We start from the raw sequence: 21,127 nt of genomic DNA on the forward strand, positions 1-21,127 counted from the left end.
TCAAATCATCTTTCACTCGTGGAAGTCTGCTTAAAAAAAAAAAAAAAAAAAAAGCATTTTTGCAGAGCTTGACACCAGAGGAAGCAGTTTCATTTTATTTGACAATAAGAGAGAAAAAAGCACGAGAACTGCTCTTTTCAGCAACCATTCCCTTATTCTTCATTCTTGTAGTCTAATCCTCCTTTAAAGCAAAGGTTGGCTTCAGTGAGGCTTGTTGATAGCATCGATCGCAGCTCGCGTCGCTCAGGGATTGGGAGAATTCAACACAAGCACATGTTGGGAGTGCGCTCCGGGCCCGATGAGACGCTTCTAAATATCAACGGGATTTGTAAAAGGTCTATTTCTTATGAGCTTTCATCTGGCGAAGAACACGGCGTACGCACGCCGGATCTCTCGCTCACTGTTTGATAAATGTTATTTGGGTAACACGACAGGTGTGGCATTTTCCGTCTCGTTGCTAGCGCACACTCGCAAATGTGATGACGCCTCATATTCTCCCTCAAATGTCTGCTTCATTTTGTGCATTGTGCAAAAATACCGCAATTTAGATCATATTTCAAATAAAAAAATAAACATAACTAACCCTCCCACACTGAAAGTCAAATAATTCCCCCTTTGAGGAGGCAGCATCACTGCTGTAACAGAGCCAGGGCCGCACCTGTAGTCTACTGTTTACATGGCATAAAAAAACCTGCATTTTAACTGCCTACATATATTTATTTATTTATTTATTTTTACACGTGTTGTTTTTCTGTATAAATAACATTATGGGAGAACTGAAGTCAACCTGCAATTTTCCGCCTTTGGAGGTAGCATCATGTCACACTTTTTATACTGCCTACAAAAGAAAGTGTTTTTTGGGGGGGCCTTTTTTCTCAGGAGCTGTCCTTGATACATTTGTATACACAGATGTGCATATTCTGAACATAAACATGACTGATATGGTAAAAAAAAAAAAAAAAACTAAACACTGTTGAGGTTTTAAAACGTTCATTAACTCTTTATTGATTTAATTATTGGAAAATTCTTGAAAAATATGAATTAAAAAACAACTCTTTTTTAAAAGCGCTAAAATGCATATATTAACATGACGTGATTATCAAGAATACATTATAAATTTGATTGCCTTCTGGCCATCAGAGTGATTGCGCATCTGCAAGCTTTTACCACCAATTACTACATGTCCCAGAACGCACTGCGCACTATTGCAGCTGGAAGTAAATCACGAGCCGTTCCTGTTTCTCGTTTAAAATTGTAAATTGAAAACATAAAACGAGCCTTTATCGGACCCTCTATTATGTGTTTATTTTACACAAGTTGGGGGAAAATGCGACCTAAATTTGTTTCTCTTGAGCTCGTTTTGCCTTCACTCGAAAAACTCTCTTCTTCTACTGTTACATTTTCGTCTTCTACTCCGCTAAAGCAACAGCGACCAAAAAAGTGAACAGTAGAAGAAGAGTGTCTTTCGAGTGAAGGCAAAACGAGCAAGGGGAGCAAATTAAAGTCGTATTTTGTTTCCCAACTTGTGTAAAATAAACACACAATAGAGTATTAGATAACGGTTCGTTTTCCAGTTTTCAATTTACAATTTTAAACCAGAAACGGCTCGTTCCCGTTCAATGGACACAGCAACACCTCCTCCGCGTGGACGGAGGAGGAACGGGCCTTAGACGCATGTGAATATCTGAGGACTTCCATCGGTCGTGAAACCAACATTTACTCCCGTTTATTTAATCTGAATCACGACAAGAAGGTAAACTGAATCACATTGTAGATCACTCACATTGTAGAGCACAACAGATACGTTAATGCATTGTATTGGTTTCATACGCATTATTATTGTGTCTGTCGCTAACATTAGCTCACAAAGGTTAATTTGTTTAGGTAGATAAAGGTTTGGATTTTGGTCTGGTCATGAATATTGCACATTTATTGCGTAAAAAATAAGATGCCATAATTTTCAGAAAGGATAGAAAAACAAAGGAGGAAAAAAATGAAAATAATGATAGAAAAAAGGTTTTGCTTTTGTATTGTTGTGACGTCGTGACACTCACGCACATGTGGGCACACCTGGGGCAGCCATTTTAAAGATTAACACATTTTATTTCTGTGCTTATTGAGCGTTTGAATGGATACATTTGATAGTCAATGTCGAAAACTAAAATGGTGAATTACTGTGCGGTGTTTGTGGCACAAAGTCACTTTTCACCATTTACCAGCACCAATTTTCAATGAAGGCGAATAGACTGTCAAGGAGAAAATCACTGAATCAAATACATCATATCACCCCAATTTAGCATCATCCCATTGGGCTTTAGAATAAATTTTACAGCTTAATTAAAGCACTTATGGGCTTGGCTCTAAGTTATTTAACCAAACTTTTAACCCAGCCAGCCTACAGCCTCAAATACTCAAGCGAAGGCCTTCTAGTAGTTGAGGTTTAAAACAAAACGGGATGGCACATCCTCCTTCGGAGTGCCTCCAATTTTGATTAATTTATGTTGTAAAATGTTTCCATTTATATATATTTTTATCATCCCGCATCTGCCCTGTTGGGTTTGTGAATTGCTTAGGTTCCTCAGCCGTTAGATACAAACATGCAAATTATCGTATTTGGTTTTAGCCCTGACCCTGGTTGCCATGGTAACAAAAGCGAAAACTGAATGATTTTACCCAGAGGGACAAATGGATATTGAGTCTTCTGTAATTCTTTATCCTTTGTGTTATTTGACCAAAGCATGTCAGATACTTTATTATTAAGATACCTGGGAACTAACCGTTGAGCCTTAAGCAAATCTACATCAAATGTACTGCAACAATCTCGTCTAGGCATGTTCGATACCACTTTTTTTTTTTTTTTAGACCAGCACCAGTTTGTGGCTGATATCAGCAGCATCCACGAGTACCGGTACCTAAAAATGAGGCCGGATTTGGCCCGACACTGATACCTGGTATTGGTACTCGCCCATTCCTAGTGTCGTGTTTGAGAAACTTCACAAGCGCATTAAACCTGCCCCCTTCCTTTCATTTTGAACTGTTGCCAAGGTTACCGAGTTTGGTTTCTTCCAGTCGAGATTTAAAGTTGACTTTGAAACATTTGGTGTTTTTGGATTTTGTTTCTGCATGTGCCTGACCACTGCGAGACCCCCAGACTGCAGCTCGACGCCCACGCGAAGCCTCAATTAGTTTCTCGCGAAAAGAAAAATATTTAAACTTTCCTTTCGGCAGTCCCACTCCAGCTCTTCTTTTCTCCTCTTTCCTGCTTCTCCTGTCTTGCGATTTCCTTGTTAGCTTCGCTTGGGTCCCTCACCTCTCATTAGCCTCTCTCCCGGCTGACTGCGGGCACCTGTCCCCGGGTCCCCCTGCGGACGCTTGTGTTTAAATCAATTTTCGTGTTAAATACAAGCCTGGGAGGTAGAGGCGGGCTTGACGGAGGAGACGTGACGACGGACCGTGACTCTTTTCACGTGATTGACCATCCAGGCTAATTCTGCACCCCATCCCCCAACCTTCTCTGCTTTGTCTCCTGGCTTGGCCTTTTATCCCTCCGCGTTCTCCCTTTTGGCTTTTCCCTTTTATTTTCTTTCACGCTGCCCTTCTCCACTTTTCCATTCTCCCAGCACGGCCCAGGGCGTGTTCTCGTTCCAGATGAGAGCTAAAAAGAGTTGTGACATGGTTGAGTTTGCGTGTTTTGATGTTCTGCAAATCTCCACCGGCGAATCTGAGGTCAACCAGCAAAACAGAACAGAATTGTATTTCAAATGATAGTTTAAATAATGAATTCCAGAATGCAATTTCACCATCATAAATCTTTTTATTTTTATTATTTTTAGTAACTCTGCAGGTAATGTTTAAAATAACATTTTAACATTGCTTATTGTCATACAAGTGTAAGCAGTTATCTACTTTCAAAACAATAAAACACTCTTTGAAGAGGAATGAGAATGGATATTTGTAAAGGAATATTAGGGCTACAGTAAAAAGAGCAAGAAGGAAAAACTACGAGATTAAAATCTCAATATTCTGAGAATGAAGTTATTTATTTATTTATGTATTTATTTATTTGTTGATATAGGCCTATTCATATTTGAAAGGATTTAAAAAATATATTTTCACAATTTAGGATGGGATATTACAAGTATAAAATTGTGTATTTTCGAGTAAGAAAAGTATTATGATTATTATTATTATTTTTATTAGATGTACAGGTATCTATTTCAAAAACAAAATTGGGTCCTTATCTTATAAAATAAAAGTCATAATTTTACAAAATTAAAGTGGAATACTACCAGTATAAAGTCAATATTTAACTTTAAAGTCGTAATTTATGAAAAGAAATATGCACATTTTTTAGGAATAGTCAGATAATTTTTTGGGGGTATGTTTTGGAAATTTGTAATTTTACAGGTTATTCTTGTAAATTATTTTTTTTTTATGGGGAAGTAAAGGAACCGTATCAGCAAATGCCGAGCAATGTAGATTGTCTCGTTACATCAAACGAATCACCCACAAATGTCAAATAAAATGTTATGATACACTCAAAAAGCCGCGGACCTCGTGATCATAAACATAAGGCAGCTAGCTGATCACCTTGCTAGCTAGCTAACATATCGATATACATTTTCACTCCGCACTCTTTCAAAAGTATTCAAATCCACGAAAGCGGCCACAGAAAGTCATCATCGACGTCCCTGTCACTGCGTCATCAAGTTATCGTGGAGCTTTTTGATATTTAGATGCTTTTTTTTTTTGTCCAAAATAACACCTTTGAATGGAACTCAAGTAAGCTAGTGGGCAGGCGCCGGCAGATTACTCAGTAAATGTCATGTACTTTACAGGAATTGTGATACATTTTCTTCTTGTCGTTCTTTGTACAAAGGAAAAGGTTATGATTTCTGTTCTAGTTAAGTTGAGTAGTCTTTTTTTTTTTTTTTTTTTTTTACTCGAGCGCTATAGCAGCACACTATGTATACTTTTAGTTAAGTTTTATGTTACGTAAAGCCTTGCCTGGTAATATGATGGCCCATGATAGATTCATTTCTAATATTTCCTATGGGATTAGTTTTTTTCCTTATACAAACAAATGTTCTACATGACCAAGCAATGGTGTTCATTTGACGTCGTTTGCATGCCAACACCGATAATGAACTCATTAGCATTTAAAGGCACATCGCAACCTTACCACGGCAGCCCTCTGGAGCGCGCAACCTTGACGACTTGGCAATTTTTAGAAGAAAGCGACTCCTGCGAGAGCACTTGTGCTCTTTTGAGTTATTCTCAGCAACTGGGACACTAGTTGAACTTTTTGTTTATACGCACACGCACACACACGCCACTCATTAGGTTGCACACACGCCACTCATTAGGTTGCGCACACGTCATGTTTGTTTCAGGAGCTTATAACATTCACAATCCAATTAGATCTACAAATGATACGGCTCACTTTTGAATGACAGTGTTACATATTCATCGTTACATAGCCTATGAGATGCTTCAGAAAATTTATATTTCAAGCACAAACTGCCAATTATGAGTTTTCCGCTTCAATCTCGACAAAACGTCTACAAAGCCAGACTTGCTTCGTTGAGTGGGCGAGAAGAGGTGAAAGTTGTGATACGACAACTCCGTTTGCTCACAATGCTTTGAGCATCTGACAGTTCCTGGCTGAGGAAAACATCACCACGCGCACCTCCTTGACTTGGCTTTGTGTGATTTTTGTTTTGTTTTTCCCTCTCATTTTTTTTTTCTTCCCAAGCTCAAGGCGGTCATCAAGTTGACATCAGGTTGCCCGCGACGACGGAGCTGCGGAGGATCCCAGGGAAGTTCTTACAGGGGTGCATGAAGGCATGGCGGAAAAGGTTAGAAAAGGTGTATTTGACTGCAAGGGGGGATTAATTAGACGGAAAGAACTTGACGTTTGGATTTCAAATCGTCAGTCCTGGAATTTTTCTGACATAACCAATTCTTATTCAAATGATCTAAATTAAACAAGTTCAATGCTGGTTAAAGGTTAAAGTTTTTTTCAAGGTGAAGAATGACTTTCTTTATCAATGAAAAACTTTTTTTCGTGTTGGAAAATGCTCATTGAATATTTATATGTGATATATAACAAGAGTGGACACACAAAAAAAGAAAGTTTTAACATTGAAGCCTATTTACTTTCATTTGCTGAGGATGTGTCATTAATTAGATACACAAACATTTTAAATGATGACACTCTATGGAACTCTACATAATCATTTCATATCTTAGAGTAATGTTCAGTCAAACAATAAACAGCTCAGCAAGCCGTATGTGCTAATAAGTGCATTAATGGCCTGGTCTCAGATCAGCGCATATCCAAATGGTTTGGTTTGGTTTGCGAGTACCTTAAGCACGTTAGTCTCATACCTGAAGGCAAAAGCAGCCTATCAGAAAAGATTAAGGATTAATTGCTCCCTACCTTTTAATCCCCGTAAAAAGGGTTACGGGTTTTGATATGCGATAAGCCCCTCAGCTGCACATTTGTGAAATTGCTTCAACATTCGGGATTTAGATACATTACAGTAAATGCCCTGGAATGTGTCAATCTTATTCGAGGGTCACTATTTGCTTGTTTTCAACAAGGCAATCAGTTCCATGATGTTGGTTGACTTCCATGTTTTTATTTCCAAAGCAAAATTATTATTATTTTTTTTAAATCTTTACAATAATGTTATTATATGCGCGGCGCCCCACTAGTCTAAACACGACATTCTGATGAATATTGCATTTGTGGAATATGATTAAGCACCAACATACAGCCGATATATATCATCCATCTCACGGGCGGCCATTTTGTGACTCCTGTTGACTGAAAAATTACACCAGGTAACGACCAATCACGGCTCACCTGTTGTCTGGATTTGGTCATGTGACAGTCACAAGCATTCATAAATATGACGACAGTGTGGGACAATCCCTAACAAATTGAATTAATATTCTCTGACTCATTGCTGGCTGAGTCCCAATTACCCCCCCCCCCCCCCAAAAAAAAAGCACAATAAACAAAAAAAAAACAATATTGAGTTTGAAACGAGAGATAACAAAACAGTAATCATAACGAAGCAAATCACAACAACATCAACCCAAGACCGAAAAACAAACAAACAAACAAAAAATAATTATAAATAAAATATTTTCACTTTCAACCATTTAATATACAGAAGGTAAAGTGATGGAAAAAGAAGAAGAGAAAAAGAAAAAGAAGAATAAAAGGATCCGATGTTAATAAGCATAAAGAAAATAACATACAATAAATTTATTTTAAAGAAATGAAACTAATGAAATAAGATATGATGATAATGGTAGTAAGAATAACCAACAACAAAATATTAATAATAATAATAATTTTAATAACAACAATAATAATAATAAAATAATAATAAAAAAGGTAGAGACAAAAACATTATTAAAACATTATTCTTGAAAATATTTTCAATAACACTCCCTGACCACGTGGCACAACCGTGGGTGGTTGTTGGATGAGCTAAGAGCCGCTTCGATTGGCCGGGAGCCGGCTGTCTTCCCTCACACAATGGCGCAAAAGCCGTTTTCTTTCTAAGCTCGTCTTGCAAAATAACAAAAGAAAGAAAACACCACCTCTGCGCGCAGTTAACTGCACTCGTTAGACTTTTGCTGGGCAAGAAACCAGGGCCCTTTGAGTTCAAATAATAGAACACGATTGTATGTAACGCCATTGTTGGCAGCAGTTGTCAGTGGGAGTTCCAATCCGCCGTCTTTTTGTTGCAGATGTCGACTTACGACATTCACTGACGGGGCGTGGCGGCCTGCTGAAAGCACCGATGCTTCCTCCTACAAACCTGCAGCCGAGCAGATAATGAAGCAGCCTAATGCCTCCCGTCTGGAGATGGCGGCAGCGGCGGTAGAAAGCAGCACAAAAGGTAAAGAAGCCGCGCTATAGATGAAGAGACATGTTGTCGCGTCCTCCCCACAATCTGCCCCGCGCGTGCCCTTCAAGTCAGTTAGGCTCAGCTGGCCAAAGCGGCCAGATGCTGGGCGTCGACGCGCACGTGACCGGCCGGTCACCGGGGACATCATTAGGCTTCACTCGGCACAAGCCGGGATAAAATGGAAGGAGGCGAAGAAAAGGAAATTAGAATGGAATCCACTATGGTCTCATTTAAAACAAGAAGTGCCTTCTGTGTGTGTGTGTGTGTCGTCTCACAATCTTCACAACTCACGCCAAACATTGCAAGCCCCCCATTTTCCTCCCCCCGTCATCCTTTACACTCTCCCACCTGGACTCATGTGGCCCTAATAGGAAACAAAAGCACTCAGACAGAGCAGACTTCTGCCAAGGAAAAGCAATTAGTGGCAGAATTTGCTCCCTCCAAGCTTGCATGTACGTAGCAAATAAAGCAATGGAACAACATATTTTGCTAAAAATAGCTCAGACATGGACTGTCGAACTCATTTTCATCGCTGACCACATGTACATAGAAATGTATCGTCATCTCGGTACACAAGCTTGAACAGACAGTGAACAATTCCTTCAAAAAGAGGCCAATTGCCGTCTGCTAGCTTAATGCTAACATACAATGAAAAAACAGTGTAACGGAACTAGTGTTGATGACACAGCGTTATAACCCTTTGCAGTGTCCTAGACAGACATTATAACAATATTCACAGGGATATATTCTTTATCCTCAGCGGAAAACTGTAACTGTGCCTTCCTGAACCGTTGTGATTATACTGCCCCCTGGTGGTCAAGGCATGCACACCAGAAAGTGCCACACATAATGAATTCATGAAATCCGTAAGCACAAACTATTTAATTCTTTACATTCTGCTTAATTATGTTTTGAATGTATGTTTTTATAAAGCACAATAATTTTGAGTGCTGATTATTAAACAAAATTGTTTTTTTTTAAAAATCTATTTCAGTGGCAAAAGATGATTCTCAAATTAAAGCACCAATGTATTGTTCAATGTATGTTAAGAAGAGATTTAATGAAAAAAAAAAATGCTTGTGATATAAGCATGGGGTAGAATTTACAAAATTCTATCAGTAATAATTTTGATTCCAGACTTTTTTCTTCTGCCGTTGGCACGTGTTCAGTCTCCATACGTGCGCACGCGATTCAGTGACGCACCATCAAAAATAAAAAAGCCGCCTTTTAAGCAAAACCAGCAGCCAGATCATCTCGTCGGCAAAAGATCCTCTCTCGAATTTCGAGGTCTTCCGCGTCACCGCACTCGACCTCGTCGGCGGTGACCTGCCCCGAGGCCGCGGAGGAAATAAAATAAAAGCGGAGCCCACATGAGCACATTTTAAAAGGCTATATAAAAGAAACGGGACAAAGTTTGAAGCATAACGGGCTCCGGTGCTTTCATCCTTTGCATGGACGGAATTAGACTTTGTTTTGGAGTGCTGAAGACTAAAACTCATGACCATAAATAAGTAACAACCTATAGTATCAAGTAGTGATTTTTACGTTGAGAGATTATACATTTCTCAGTCAATAATTGTGTAACGCATTCTTTTAGATATTGCATGAAAGACAAAATGCCAAGGAAACAAAGTGTGGTGGATACATCCGTGCCTCATAGTAATCCCCCGTCACCATGCAAACAATCCTTCTAGTGGTTATAAGCATCATGAGGGATGACGGCAGGCACTTAAACTATCATCTTGAATTTCCATTCATCCATTTCCTACAGCAGTTGTCTTCGTTATGGTCGCGCTGACACACCACTCAGCTGAGTCGACTTAAACTAATAAAAATAAGTCATAAAATTCAGTTAAAATTAAGATGTACTGTACTATAAAAAAACTGCATGAAACTGACTTGTGTTGAGGTCATTTTTCTGCCACTAGATGGCATAATTGCATTTGTAAGACATAAGAGATAAGTGCAATTTTCTTTTTGTATTAAGAACCATCTAATCTTTAACATGAAATAACTTGTGAAATTCTGCACATTTTTAAAATTGTAAGCTATGCAACTTGACCCCACCCTCCACAAATATATTATTATTAAATGTATAACTGCTAAATTTTGACGTGGACGTGTCTGCTGCGCTGTGACTAGAATTCCCCCAGTGCAGGCTTTCCAAGTAAGGGGCGGTCGTTAATCGAGAAAAAAAAAAAATAGTGCCGTTAAAGGAATTTTTTTCATAATAATAAATAAAAAATCTAGCTCTAGTTTTGAGAACTCTAGTTTAAATCAAATCGATATCATCGCTAATATTTAGGAATGGACTTTTTTTTTTCGCAGTGGGATGAAGTGAGGAGCAATTTGAGTGCACACAAGGAGCTGATTGGCTAACAACACCAGGTAAGACAATACAAGATGTGTTTCAGTATAAAGTAATATTGTTTCATGTGATAGGCCTATTATATGTTGTACATTTTCAATGCTGTTTAGTCAAATTACACAAGTATACTCATTTATACATCTTTTTAGAACTTCAGATGTTTTAATGAACATTTTAAACTTTTTTTTTGTTGTCTTATTACATCAGCTAACTTCTCTTTGTGATGCGTTAAGCAATGCTTAAATGTTGCCTCGAACATCATTTATACACTTGATAAACACTATAAGAATAAATGCTAAATAATTATTTTTTATGATGAAAAATATTTAAAAAAAAATGAGAACAGCTTGCAAGTCACAGATAGTTTCTACTGCAAAGCGTATCCTCGAAGCGTGAAACACCGGCTTGAAGTGGAGAGAGCTCGCCTGAGAGGTGTTTAAGATGCACATATCTAATATATGGCTGCTGCTACACAAAGAATTAAGGCACCAACAACACGGGCAAGCGATTCAATATGTAGAGCAGGCTGGACTTACAGCGCCTCTATTGATCTCAATGGCTGGCGGCTTGCATAATTCACACGGGGCCCATTTTCTAGCCAGCCCCGAGGTCTTATCAGTGAATAAGGTTCTGAAAACAACAGTAAATAATCGAGTTCAGCAACAACGAGCCCTTGCATGTATTACCTTTTTTTTTTTTTTTTTTTTTTTTGGACTGTATATCGCATCTCACATAAGAAATTCAATTATACTTTGTGTAGATAACGAAAGATTTACTGGGTTGCGGTGGGCAGACATTCAACAAAACGAAAACAAACAAAAAGTTATTTTCCAGTTTTTTCAAGTTTAATTTTCCATAAAATGTTCCTATTAGTAACATTATGAAAGAACGCAAAATCACGTTATTGTCATGTTCACCCCCCACCCCCCCCCATCCCCACACACACACTTCCGAGGTCAGTGCCTTTCATACAAAACTGCAACACCGAAGGAAGGTGGAAAAAAAATCCAGTCTTTTACAGGTAGTGTAAAAGTGGCTATTGATGGCGAACAATGTCTGTTTAATTTAACTCCCACCCCAATCGCGGCCAATAGCGGCGCCTTTCAGCATCATTACACACACTGATGGAAGTGGATGTAATAAATCCATCCCACACCGAGCCCTTCCCTCTTTCGCCTACCGTCCCCGGCGCTGAATTATAACTCGCACCCATTCACTTTTTTTTTTTTTTTTTTTACCTGCCTCACTGAGTCTGCCGCCCTCCCCGGGAAAACGCCCACCCGCCGTCGCTCCACTCAAGTCGTGAGTGGGAGCGCAGCCGAGACGCCAGCCTGACTTTTGATGCCTCCCACAGTCTTCGCCCCTCGACTTCTCATTTGCAACTTCTCCATCAGGCGACAAAAGTGCTTGGCAAAGATTGAAGTTTCTCTTTGCGCTTGGCAGCGAGAGTCCTCTCGGAGTTATCGCTTGCTTTCTTTGGAACGATTGCAAAAAATCTCTGGAATGGAAATCAGTAGAGCAGAGACCTTCACCAAGGCTGAACAATCCTAAATTGGATCGGCACGAAATTGCACACCTCTGTTTTTATTAATTACTATTAATTTATATTTATATTTTATTATTAGTAGTAGGATTATTATTTTTTAATATTTTATTATTATTATTTTATTAGGGGGTGTCAGGCGATTCATTTTTTAAAATTGTAATTAATAGTTAACTAACGATTAATCACACATTTTATGTATGTTCTAATTACAATAAAATGTTAAAGTAATGTAAAAATGTTCATACTCTTGTTAGCATAAAAGTGGGGAAAAAATAAAACACATAAAAATATGGCTGCATCTTTTAATCATTGATACAGTATTTTAAAAAGATGTACTGTAAAAAACGAGTGAGATATTGATTTGTGTTGAGGTAATTTTTCTGCCACTAGATGGCATAATTGCATTTGTAAGACATTGGTGACAGCTCAGTGCATTCAATTTTCTTTTCATATTAAAAGCTATCTAATCTTTGACATGAAGTAACTTGTGAAATTCTGCACATTTTTAAAATTGTAGAATACAACTTGACCCCAGTCGCCACAAATATATGCATCATTATTAAATTTATTACTGCAAAATGTTGACGTGGACGTATCTGCTGCATTGCGACTGGAATTCCCCCAGTACAGGCTTTCCAAGTAAAGGGCGGTCATTTATCGCGCATTAAAAAAAATTACGTTACATTAACTCAAAATCAATGCACTCATTTTGACACCCCTATTATTTTTGTTATTTATTGTTTTCAGGTTTTAAAAAAGTGGATTACGAATAAGCGACAACAGGAAAAAGCAGGTCAAAAATTGGCAAAAGTTGAGAACCACCATCCTAAAGCACCTTTGGCAAACAAAATTAAGAATACAGGATTATGTAACGCATCGTATTCATGATAAATTACAAGTACTTTGCGACACCATGCTTTTATTATGGATACAAATACTAGAAATTTCAAATAGGGTGCATTGTATCCTCAGCTTTTATACACATTGCATTTTTCCAGAACATATCTTTTCATGGCTTCATGTCTCATGGCTCTCGCTTTATGTGTAAATCTCCACACGGCGCGAGTAGGATTCCGAGCTGACCTGCGCCCCGGAGACAAGTCACTATAATAGAGTATTGATGTGGCAGAGGGGCGGGTGAGAAGAGGGCGGTAATTAGATTTGGTTCCTGCTCTCTCTGCACCGCTCTGATACGCAACATTTCTAATGAGAGTCTCTCTAGCTAATAATTACCTTTTGTATCGCACGCGCGCATGAAAACCAAAGCCTTCTTAGCACGGGAAACTGCAACAAGCTGACCTCGGAGAAGCCCGGCATTTGACGTAATTAGGTGTCATTACATGAAACAAATGCGTCAGATTGCAGGTTTAATAATGGTGCCAGTAAAACGGCTCCACCTTTGGTTATTTTCTCTGTTACAACGGGTGGCGGAACATTCAATCTGCACAATGTGAGTCGTTGGGGTCAAATACGATAAGCTTCACCAGCTGCAAGATCAACAGGCATTTAACATACAGTATGGGCTCTAACTTTCATGCATAATCAATGGTGCAATACGATATAGCATCCTGCAATCAGATAATTAGACGTGTGGCATCTGGTGGAACAATATCTATTTCTGGACTTTTGAATATGACTCTATAAACATAGCTGTCCCCTGAAAAATGGGAAAAATAAAAAAAAGTCCCATACCCGAAACTGTAGAGGAAGTCCCGACCAATTTGGTTTGAAGCAGCCATTTTGGGCCTGAACTCCCATTGGGGAATTCCTCCAAATGAGCACCAATCAGACGCAGGCATGCTAGACAGATGGGCCAAGATGGCATCTGATGTGGGTGGAGCACGACATCAAAGTTGGATGATCATTTTTTGGGATTCATCATGAAAAGAGGTTGCGAAGGCCTGCAACTGTAACAATCGTGATAAAAGCCTGCTGTTGGTGGTGTTTTATGAATGGCACAGGCGGGGCGCGGCTTGTTGCTCTGGTGTGAGGTGATCCACTTTTCCCTGCTGTCGGTGGTCAGCTGATGAATCGTTGTAATAGTGAACACAGTGGAGCGTTCAGCAACCCGGCCTTGCTCCCGCTGCCCCCCCCCTCCCCCACCTCGTGTTCATCACCTCGCTCGCCCATCCATCGTCCCGACACGCTCCTCCTAACCTGAATCGCAAGGCAGGATTCCCCCCTCTGAACCAGGCTGTTTGTCTCTCATTAGAGTTGTTTGTACCGACTAACATTTTGAACCCATTTGACAGCGTACTCCATGGCCACTTCATCTAATTAGAGGCAAGGATAATTTGTTGTCCTTCACAGCATGAAACAATCTAATGATTAGTTCTTGTCAAATTAGTGTACATAAAAAGCCATTAAACAGGGGTGTGTAGACTTTATATATTTACTGTATGGTCAAGCCAAGCTACTTTGGCAATAGTCAAGCATGTCAAGTCGAATCCTAACTAAATGTCGAGCAAGTCGAGTCACAATGTCGCTTAGCAGCATTAGCATGTAGCATCAAAGCTAACGGTACTGAAGAGGGTCTTCTGCCCAGATTTGGTCATAACTGTTTTAATTTACTTATTTCCTCAATAGACCATTTGTCTGTGTTTGAAGTCAATGTGTATTGAATGATGTCTGTAGGGCCTCTATTTTTACAACAATAGACCATTTGTCTGTGTTTGAAGTCAATGTGTATTGAATGATGTTTGTAAAAGTCTTATCTCATATCTGGTGAACGCTGGGGGCTGTTTCCTGGGGGCTTGGGGGTTTTATGGTACCGCCCTTCAAGATAGTATAAGAATGTTGTGAGTCCGCTGTAACTTCGCACTAGTGAGAGGCTGCCATTTTAAGGAAACTCACTTGTGCCCGGAATATTCTGTAGAAATAAAAACTTCGAAGTGACTGTTCATCGATCTCCAGCCTGCATTCGGATAACCAACATTCTCACTACCTGAAAGAAAACGAACACGCGGAAGCAAAAGATTCTTTCCTTCAACAGTACCAACGAGTTTATAGTCACATGAAGCTTCGCTAATGTTTGCCCAGGTATCACTTAGCTAAACTGTATTGTTAATGTACTGTATGTGATCCCTCTTTGTGTGTTTTTCATTCTTAAAGTCATTGTGTGTCTTGTCTTTGCAAAGCTTTCATGTTGCTCTTCTCTTTTTGCCATTTTCATCAACAACAATAATCTTTGAAGCCAAATTGAATAATCTTTTTAGCTCCCTCCATAATACTCGTTTCTTGAGGTGCACAATATCACACTGTCAGGTTTCCTGGTTGGCGCACACTACACACAAAAAAAAAAACAACTGTCATGTTTATTTTCAGCCTTGTTTAGTCCCTGTCATGTTTAGCCTCTGTTTTCCTTGTGTGTTCCCCTTGTCGTGTCATTTCTTGTTTTATTGTGAAAAGTCTGACTCCTCTCGTTTCAGGTCACTTGCCCTTCCTTGTGCGGTGTCTGTGTCAACCCTGATCCCTGATTGTGTCCACCTTTCCCCATTACCCTCATGTGTCATCCAATCAGTGCCCTCAGCTAGGTGTGTCTTATTATGTCATTAGTGTTGGTGTATTTAGTCGGTTGTCTCCCCCCTGTCTGTGTCGGTTCATTGTTGCCACTGTCGTAAGTCTTTCGCCATGTCACGCTGACCTTTTTGCCTTATCAGGATCCATGTCATGTTGTTAGTCTCGCCTTAGTTGTTTTGTCATGTTTAGCTTCATGTTTTGTTAGTTCAGTTTATTTTGTATTTTGAAGTTAGCTTTTTTTGATTAGAAATTAAAACCTCTTTTTGGACTGCACCTCTGCTTCCTTGCTCTGCCTTCCCGCATCTGGGTCCTAAAGCCCCCATCTTACTGACACCAACAGGTTTCTTTTGAAGCAAAACAAATGGCACACAATCTTGAAAATGCAGATTTCCAACTGTAAACAGGGGAAACGTTTCAAGCCAAGTTGCGTCTCAGGAATCCCTATTTAAAGTCAAGTCTTGCTGATGTTTTAGCCAAGTCTTAAAATTGGCGACTTACGTCTAACTTGAGTCAAGTCATGTGACTCATGTCCCCAGCCTTTGGACCTACTGTACTTGTAAGCATGTACATAATTGCTATAATTGTCACCAAATTAGGAAATCAATTTACACATACAGTACATATTAGAAGGCTGGAAAACAGAAAAAAAGAACCTCCCTTTTGAAGGTGTTGAGACGCAAATGAAAAAAAAGTGATCTGGCCCCTTTAACCTTTTTGAAACCCTTTTTCCACATATGTGAGGCAGTTCTGATCCCAATCCTGATTCAGTCAAGCAGCAAAATAACTTTTCACACTTTGGCTGCCACAGCACACACACACACACACACGTGATTCATGTTACTTATTCCTTCACATGACTACTGGAGATAAGCGCCATTTTCCCTCCACGCCTGATTGGGCTTAGTCACCGTGCTGCATGCTAATGACAGCTTATAGGCATCCAATATGGATGAAAACTATAGGAAACCCGTGGGAAATTCCTCATTTTCAGCAATTTCTTAAGCCACTCAAATGGTCAAAGGGTGGAAATGAATCCTTGTTGAATAATAAATAGACTTTGCTGAAATATTCTCCGAATTTTAATGATTGTCAGTTTTCCCAGTTATGAGAGTGGCGTGTAGGAAACAAGAGTTGAAACATTCAGAGTGACATCTCCTCGTTGGCGGCGGAGTAATAAAGCACCTCTGCGCTTCATTGCCTCGTAAATCCTAATATCATTCATAAATGAACCGCCGCCTCTCCTGCTGCTCGCTTACTTAGCCGCTACTGTTCAGATTGCAGACGCATTTATCTGCCGGTGCCCTCGAGACGGAGCCGCGCTGCCATTGGGACGTGTTTCAAACTGGGACTGGAAAAGCCGCTAAATGTAGCTTTAGCTAAGACGCCACCGTCTTAGCTAAAGCTACATTTATTTTAACATGTGCGGCCTGCCTCGGGGTGTGATTTGACACCCTGTTTGATCACTCTTAATACGATTGATCTGTGCACCGTGAACACAAGTGATCATTGATTTTTGCGCATGCTGAATTTGAACTGTTGTCACCTCAGGGTAACACGACCCAGTACTGACGGTTCGAGATAGTTTGTTCCTTGGCATTTACATGAAAGCCCTTTGCTAGATGCTATTTTGTCTGACTCAGTGGGTGTTTTGCAACTAATTGGTTGTAGGCACCATCCTCAGTCAAAATGCAGTGGAACCTCAACTCGCAAATGCCGGAAAAAGCTCCTCAAATTCACAGTTTTAACCTTTTGGGGGGGGGGGGGGGATGCATGTTTAATGTCGCACACACTTAAGGCATCAAATTGTCATATCATGGAAGCCATCGAGAGAAGAGAAGAGAAAAACTGAATTGTCAAGTAAGCGGGTACTGATTCATGCGCTTGAATTTGATAGTTGAAGATGATCGGCAGTAGCCATAAGCATGACTAATAAAGCCTTTATCCCACTGAGGGATGAACGTTTGCAATGCTTGCAAATGTTGATTTCACATCAGGGTTCGTTCAAGGTTGCAGTCTTAATGTCTTAACGTGTTCAAAACTTCCGTGCGACAAGAAAGACCATTAAGACTGTTTAGAGAACCTTAAAGAACCGTTCAGACTATTTAGAGAATGTATAGGAAATGCTGCGACCTTGAACAAACCATCCATCCATCCATTTTCTTAACCGCTTGTCCTCACAAGTGTCGCGGGGGTTGCTGGAGCCTATCCCAGCTGGCTTCGGCCAGTAGGCGGGGTACACCCTGAACTGGTTGCCAGCCAATTGCAGGGGAAACCCCTGCAGTTAGCGTCACACTGTTAACCCCTCAGTGGGATATGGGCTTAAGTGTTGGTTCTGTTTTCCGTCCAATCAAAAAGCCAGGTTATATCACATGATCTAAAAATTACTTTTGCAGATACCAAGTGAGATCCAGCCTTACCTGTACAATGAATAAAGCTTTTATTTTTTTTGTGGGTGTTGATCCCAACAGCAAAAGCCTCCGTGTTGTGTTCGACATTCCGTACATCCTTGAGTGACGAACTCTCCAGTTCCTCTTGATTCTGCATCATTAGCGTGTTGTATAAGCAATCATCGTGAAAGTGGTTCAACAAGGTAGAAGGACTTCAAGTACCCAGAAGGTAGAAATGTGCTGTACATAAATGATTCCATTTACAATTTCCCCACACTTAGAGACGCCGTTATCTTTGTACTTTGCTCAAGGTTCAATCATTAAATCAAATTGGACCGTTCGGAGGACAATCAGCGCTTCATCTCGTTGAAATAATGTCTTACCATTGTGATGGCGGCGATTCATGTTTTGGCCTTGCCGTGCAAGCTTTGTGAGTCACCGCAGCGTGTGTTGGGGGGTGCGGGGGATGCCGACGCTGGCACTAACAGGCTAGATTTGCAGCGGAAATGTGCCGTGGCAAATCCTCAAAAGTGACATCAAGGTCCCGCGCGTCAGCGAAGGATGGACTTAGTGGGGATGGACTGGAGAGTGAAGGCGCAGCAGATTTTGTCGTGATAGTGCGTTTGAAAATTCATAATCTTGATGGATGCAGTCAGCCTGATGGCGTCTTTGGATTGTGGTTGAAACACCCTTGAAAGGAAGAAAGTTTTTATGAGTGGCTTCCTAGTAAGGGTTGAATAGATTACCTTGATGGGGGACAATCATTTAAGCTCGTTTTTATTTTTAAATGTAGTTTCTAACGGGATGGTACAACTATTGTATGTCAAGGTGAAACCCTTTTCACACTGCGCTTTGCAAGGCTGATAGCGGCAAAGTACCTTGAATTTGAAAATACTTTATTTGAGAGCGGCGCAGATAGGAGAGAAGCTACTATCACTTCTCAAGAACATTTGAACAGCTGGAAATTGTGTTTCATTCCAGGCCGATAGGTGGCAGTAATTCACATGGCAGAATTTGCCAACTTCCAATAAAGTGCACCATCTTGTAGAACTAGACTTTGAATAATGGCTACGCCTTTGAATAAAAGATTTTGCAGAACCACAGCGTGCAATTTAATAGGTCATGCCTCACACAGTTATGTGGCAATCGCTTATGTACTTTTTGCAGAATCTTGCAAAACACACAAACGCGCATGACCAAAGCCCAAACCGTTGCCACCTTCATTATTGATTCTACTTATGCTTTCTATGCTTGGCTAGGTCAAAAATACATCCGGTAAAAGGTTTGCTATCAAATCCACCATAGCTAGACAATTTACACAACTATAATATTGCAAATCAATGTTTTCTTTAAACATTTTTTTTTTCAGGCATTTAATCACTGCCTACGCCAGACCGTAGGTTTCCTTGCAGACGACACATACGCACGGTGATCTGACAGCCTCCCGCGGTTGAGGACACGTGGCACGGCACTCATCCGCAGCAATAATTGCTTTCGGGCACAATACATGCGGGCTTTGGCGCTAGGCTTTTGAAATAACAAACAATGTTGTCTGCGCTACACTTGCCACCCACGGGCAGCAAACACTGGTGATTCACTGCCGCTGCACTGTTCCTGCAATATTCAGCAAAGGAGACAATCTCACCGAGGGCCAAATTTGTGCTTTGAGGTTCCATTTTTTTAATAACATAAACCATTTCTTTGTACAGAGTCCAATAGATCGGCCTTGCAGGGAGAAGGGATTATTGGGAATGTAAACAAGACTGCTGTTGTCTTCAAGATGTGCGATGCGGCAGTGTGACTGCATGAGACTATCCTGGAGGCCGGTGGTACTCAATAGGCGACCCGCGAGCTAAATCCGGCCAGATGACCACCGATTTTGTGGCCCCAGATCTGTGTCAGAATCGACGAGATTACATTCTCTGAATGTTAGTATAGCGCTTCACATCAGTGCAGTCTACCAACCTGTTTATTGGGTATGTGAAGCTGGCATTGGGGTGGATGTTTACTGCCTGTTGACTTGAGTTTGTCTTGAAGAGGGTCTTCTGCATAGATTTAGTTATAACTGTTTTAATTTACTTATTTCCTCAGTAGAACTTTTATCTGTGGATGTGTCTTTGTAAGTGCTGTCGCAATTTCTGCTCATGTCATCATGTTTAAAGGACCTCGTCTGTTTCCACATCAATGGGCCAGTGTCTGGAGTTGAAGTCAATGTGTATTGGATGATATGCTGTAAAAGTGTAAAAAGTCTTATCTACTTCCGGCTGTCGTCATGTGTATTGAAGGCTGTTTCCTGAGGGCTTGGGGGTTTGGAATACTGCTTTTCAAGATAGTATAAGAATGCTGTGAGTCCGCTGTAAATACACACTTGCGAGAGGAACTGCAGCCATTTGTCTGTAAACTTGCTTGTGTCCAGAATATTCTGTAAAATAAATCCTTGGAAGGACCTGTTCACCGATCTCCAGTCTGTATTCAGAAAATCAACATTCTCTCTACCCGAACAACAACGAACACGCGGATGACAAATATAGTCTTCTAACAGTCTCCATGCCATTTCCTTTGGCTGTTTGTGTCAATGACGCTTTCTTGCATTCAAAGTTACCCGTTGCATTCAAACGCCTCAGTCATCATATCAAATTAGTGTTCATTTTATCAGACATTTTTAAACTTGGTCTCAGTTTTAGTCCAGTTTCAATCACACTTTTTAGTTTTTTTTTATCAAAGCTAGTCAACCTCATTCCGTTTTTATTTAATCAACTTTCGGTCGACTATAAATCTAGCATTTTAGTCTTTATTTTTGTCCAAGAAAACATAATTTTATTCGTCTAGTTTTAGTCAACAAAAACTGTCAACGTTTTAGTCTAGTTTGAGTCAGGACAATCATTTTACCCCTTTATAGTTTTTTTGTCAGCAGATAATGTTGAACATTTTGGATCTAAAAATATTTCACATGATGAAATACAATTTCACACACAATTACAGTGGCCACTACGGCTCCATGCTACAATCTAGTATGTTAGCGGTCGCATTAACATTAGTGTAGGACCGTTATACCCGTTGGATTAATCTTACATTCTAACTATAATTTAGTTATATATTTTTAAACCTTTCACAGTGAATCTACCTCCTGTTTATCTCATGTGTTTGTGTATGTTAGACTCGCTAGCTGCAGATTTGAAAGAGGGTGCGTCACTGTGACGCTGACAGATTAGCAGAGACGGGATTTTTCAAAATCATATCATTTTCGGCTCGTTTTTGTTCATGAGCTAAAATGTCCACAGATTTTAGTCCAGTTATTGTTTATTAATGAGGGTTTTAGTCTAGTCTAGTTTTAGTCCAGTAAAAAATGTGCATTGACGAAATGTTTTTGGTTTTA

General features: G+C 40.0%; 1 long non-coding RNA gene across 1 annotated transcript; it reads left to right on the top strand.

Moving 5' to 3' along the window:
* The first annotated feature begins 1,569 nt into the window (after window positions 1-1,569).
* LOC144037749 (uncharacterized) lies at window positions 1,570-11,973 on the top strand. The gene is made up of 5 exons (XR_013289030.1): window positions 1,570-1,753; window positions 5,756-5,858; window positions 7,771-7,922; window positions 10,260-10,319; window positions 11,551-11,973. It is a non-coding gene; the product is annotated as an uncharacterized LOC144037749 (long non-coding RNA).
* Window positions 11,974-21,127: the final 9,154 nt, after the last annotated feature.

The sequence above is a fragment of the Vanacampus margaritifer genome, chromosome 17 (genome assembly GCF_051991255.1).
Source record: "Vanacampus margaritifer isolate UIUO_Vmar chromosome 17, RoL_Vmar_1.0, whole genome shotgun sequence".
Taxonomy (NCBI): Eukaryota; Metazoa; Chordata; class Actinopteri; order Syngnathiformes; family Syngnathidae; genus Vanacampus; species Vanacampus margaritifer.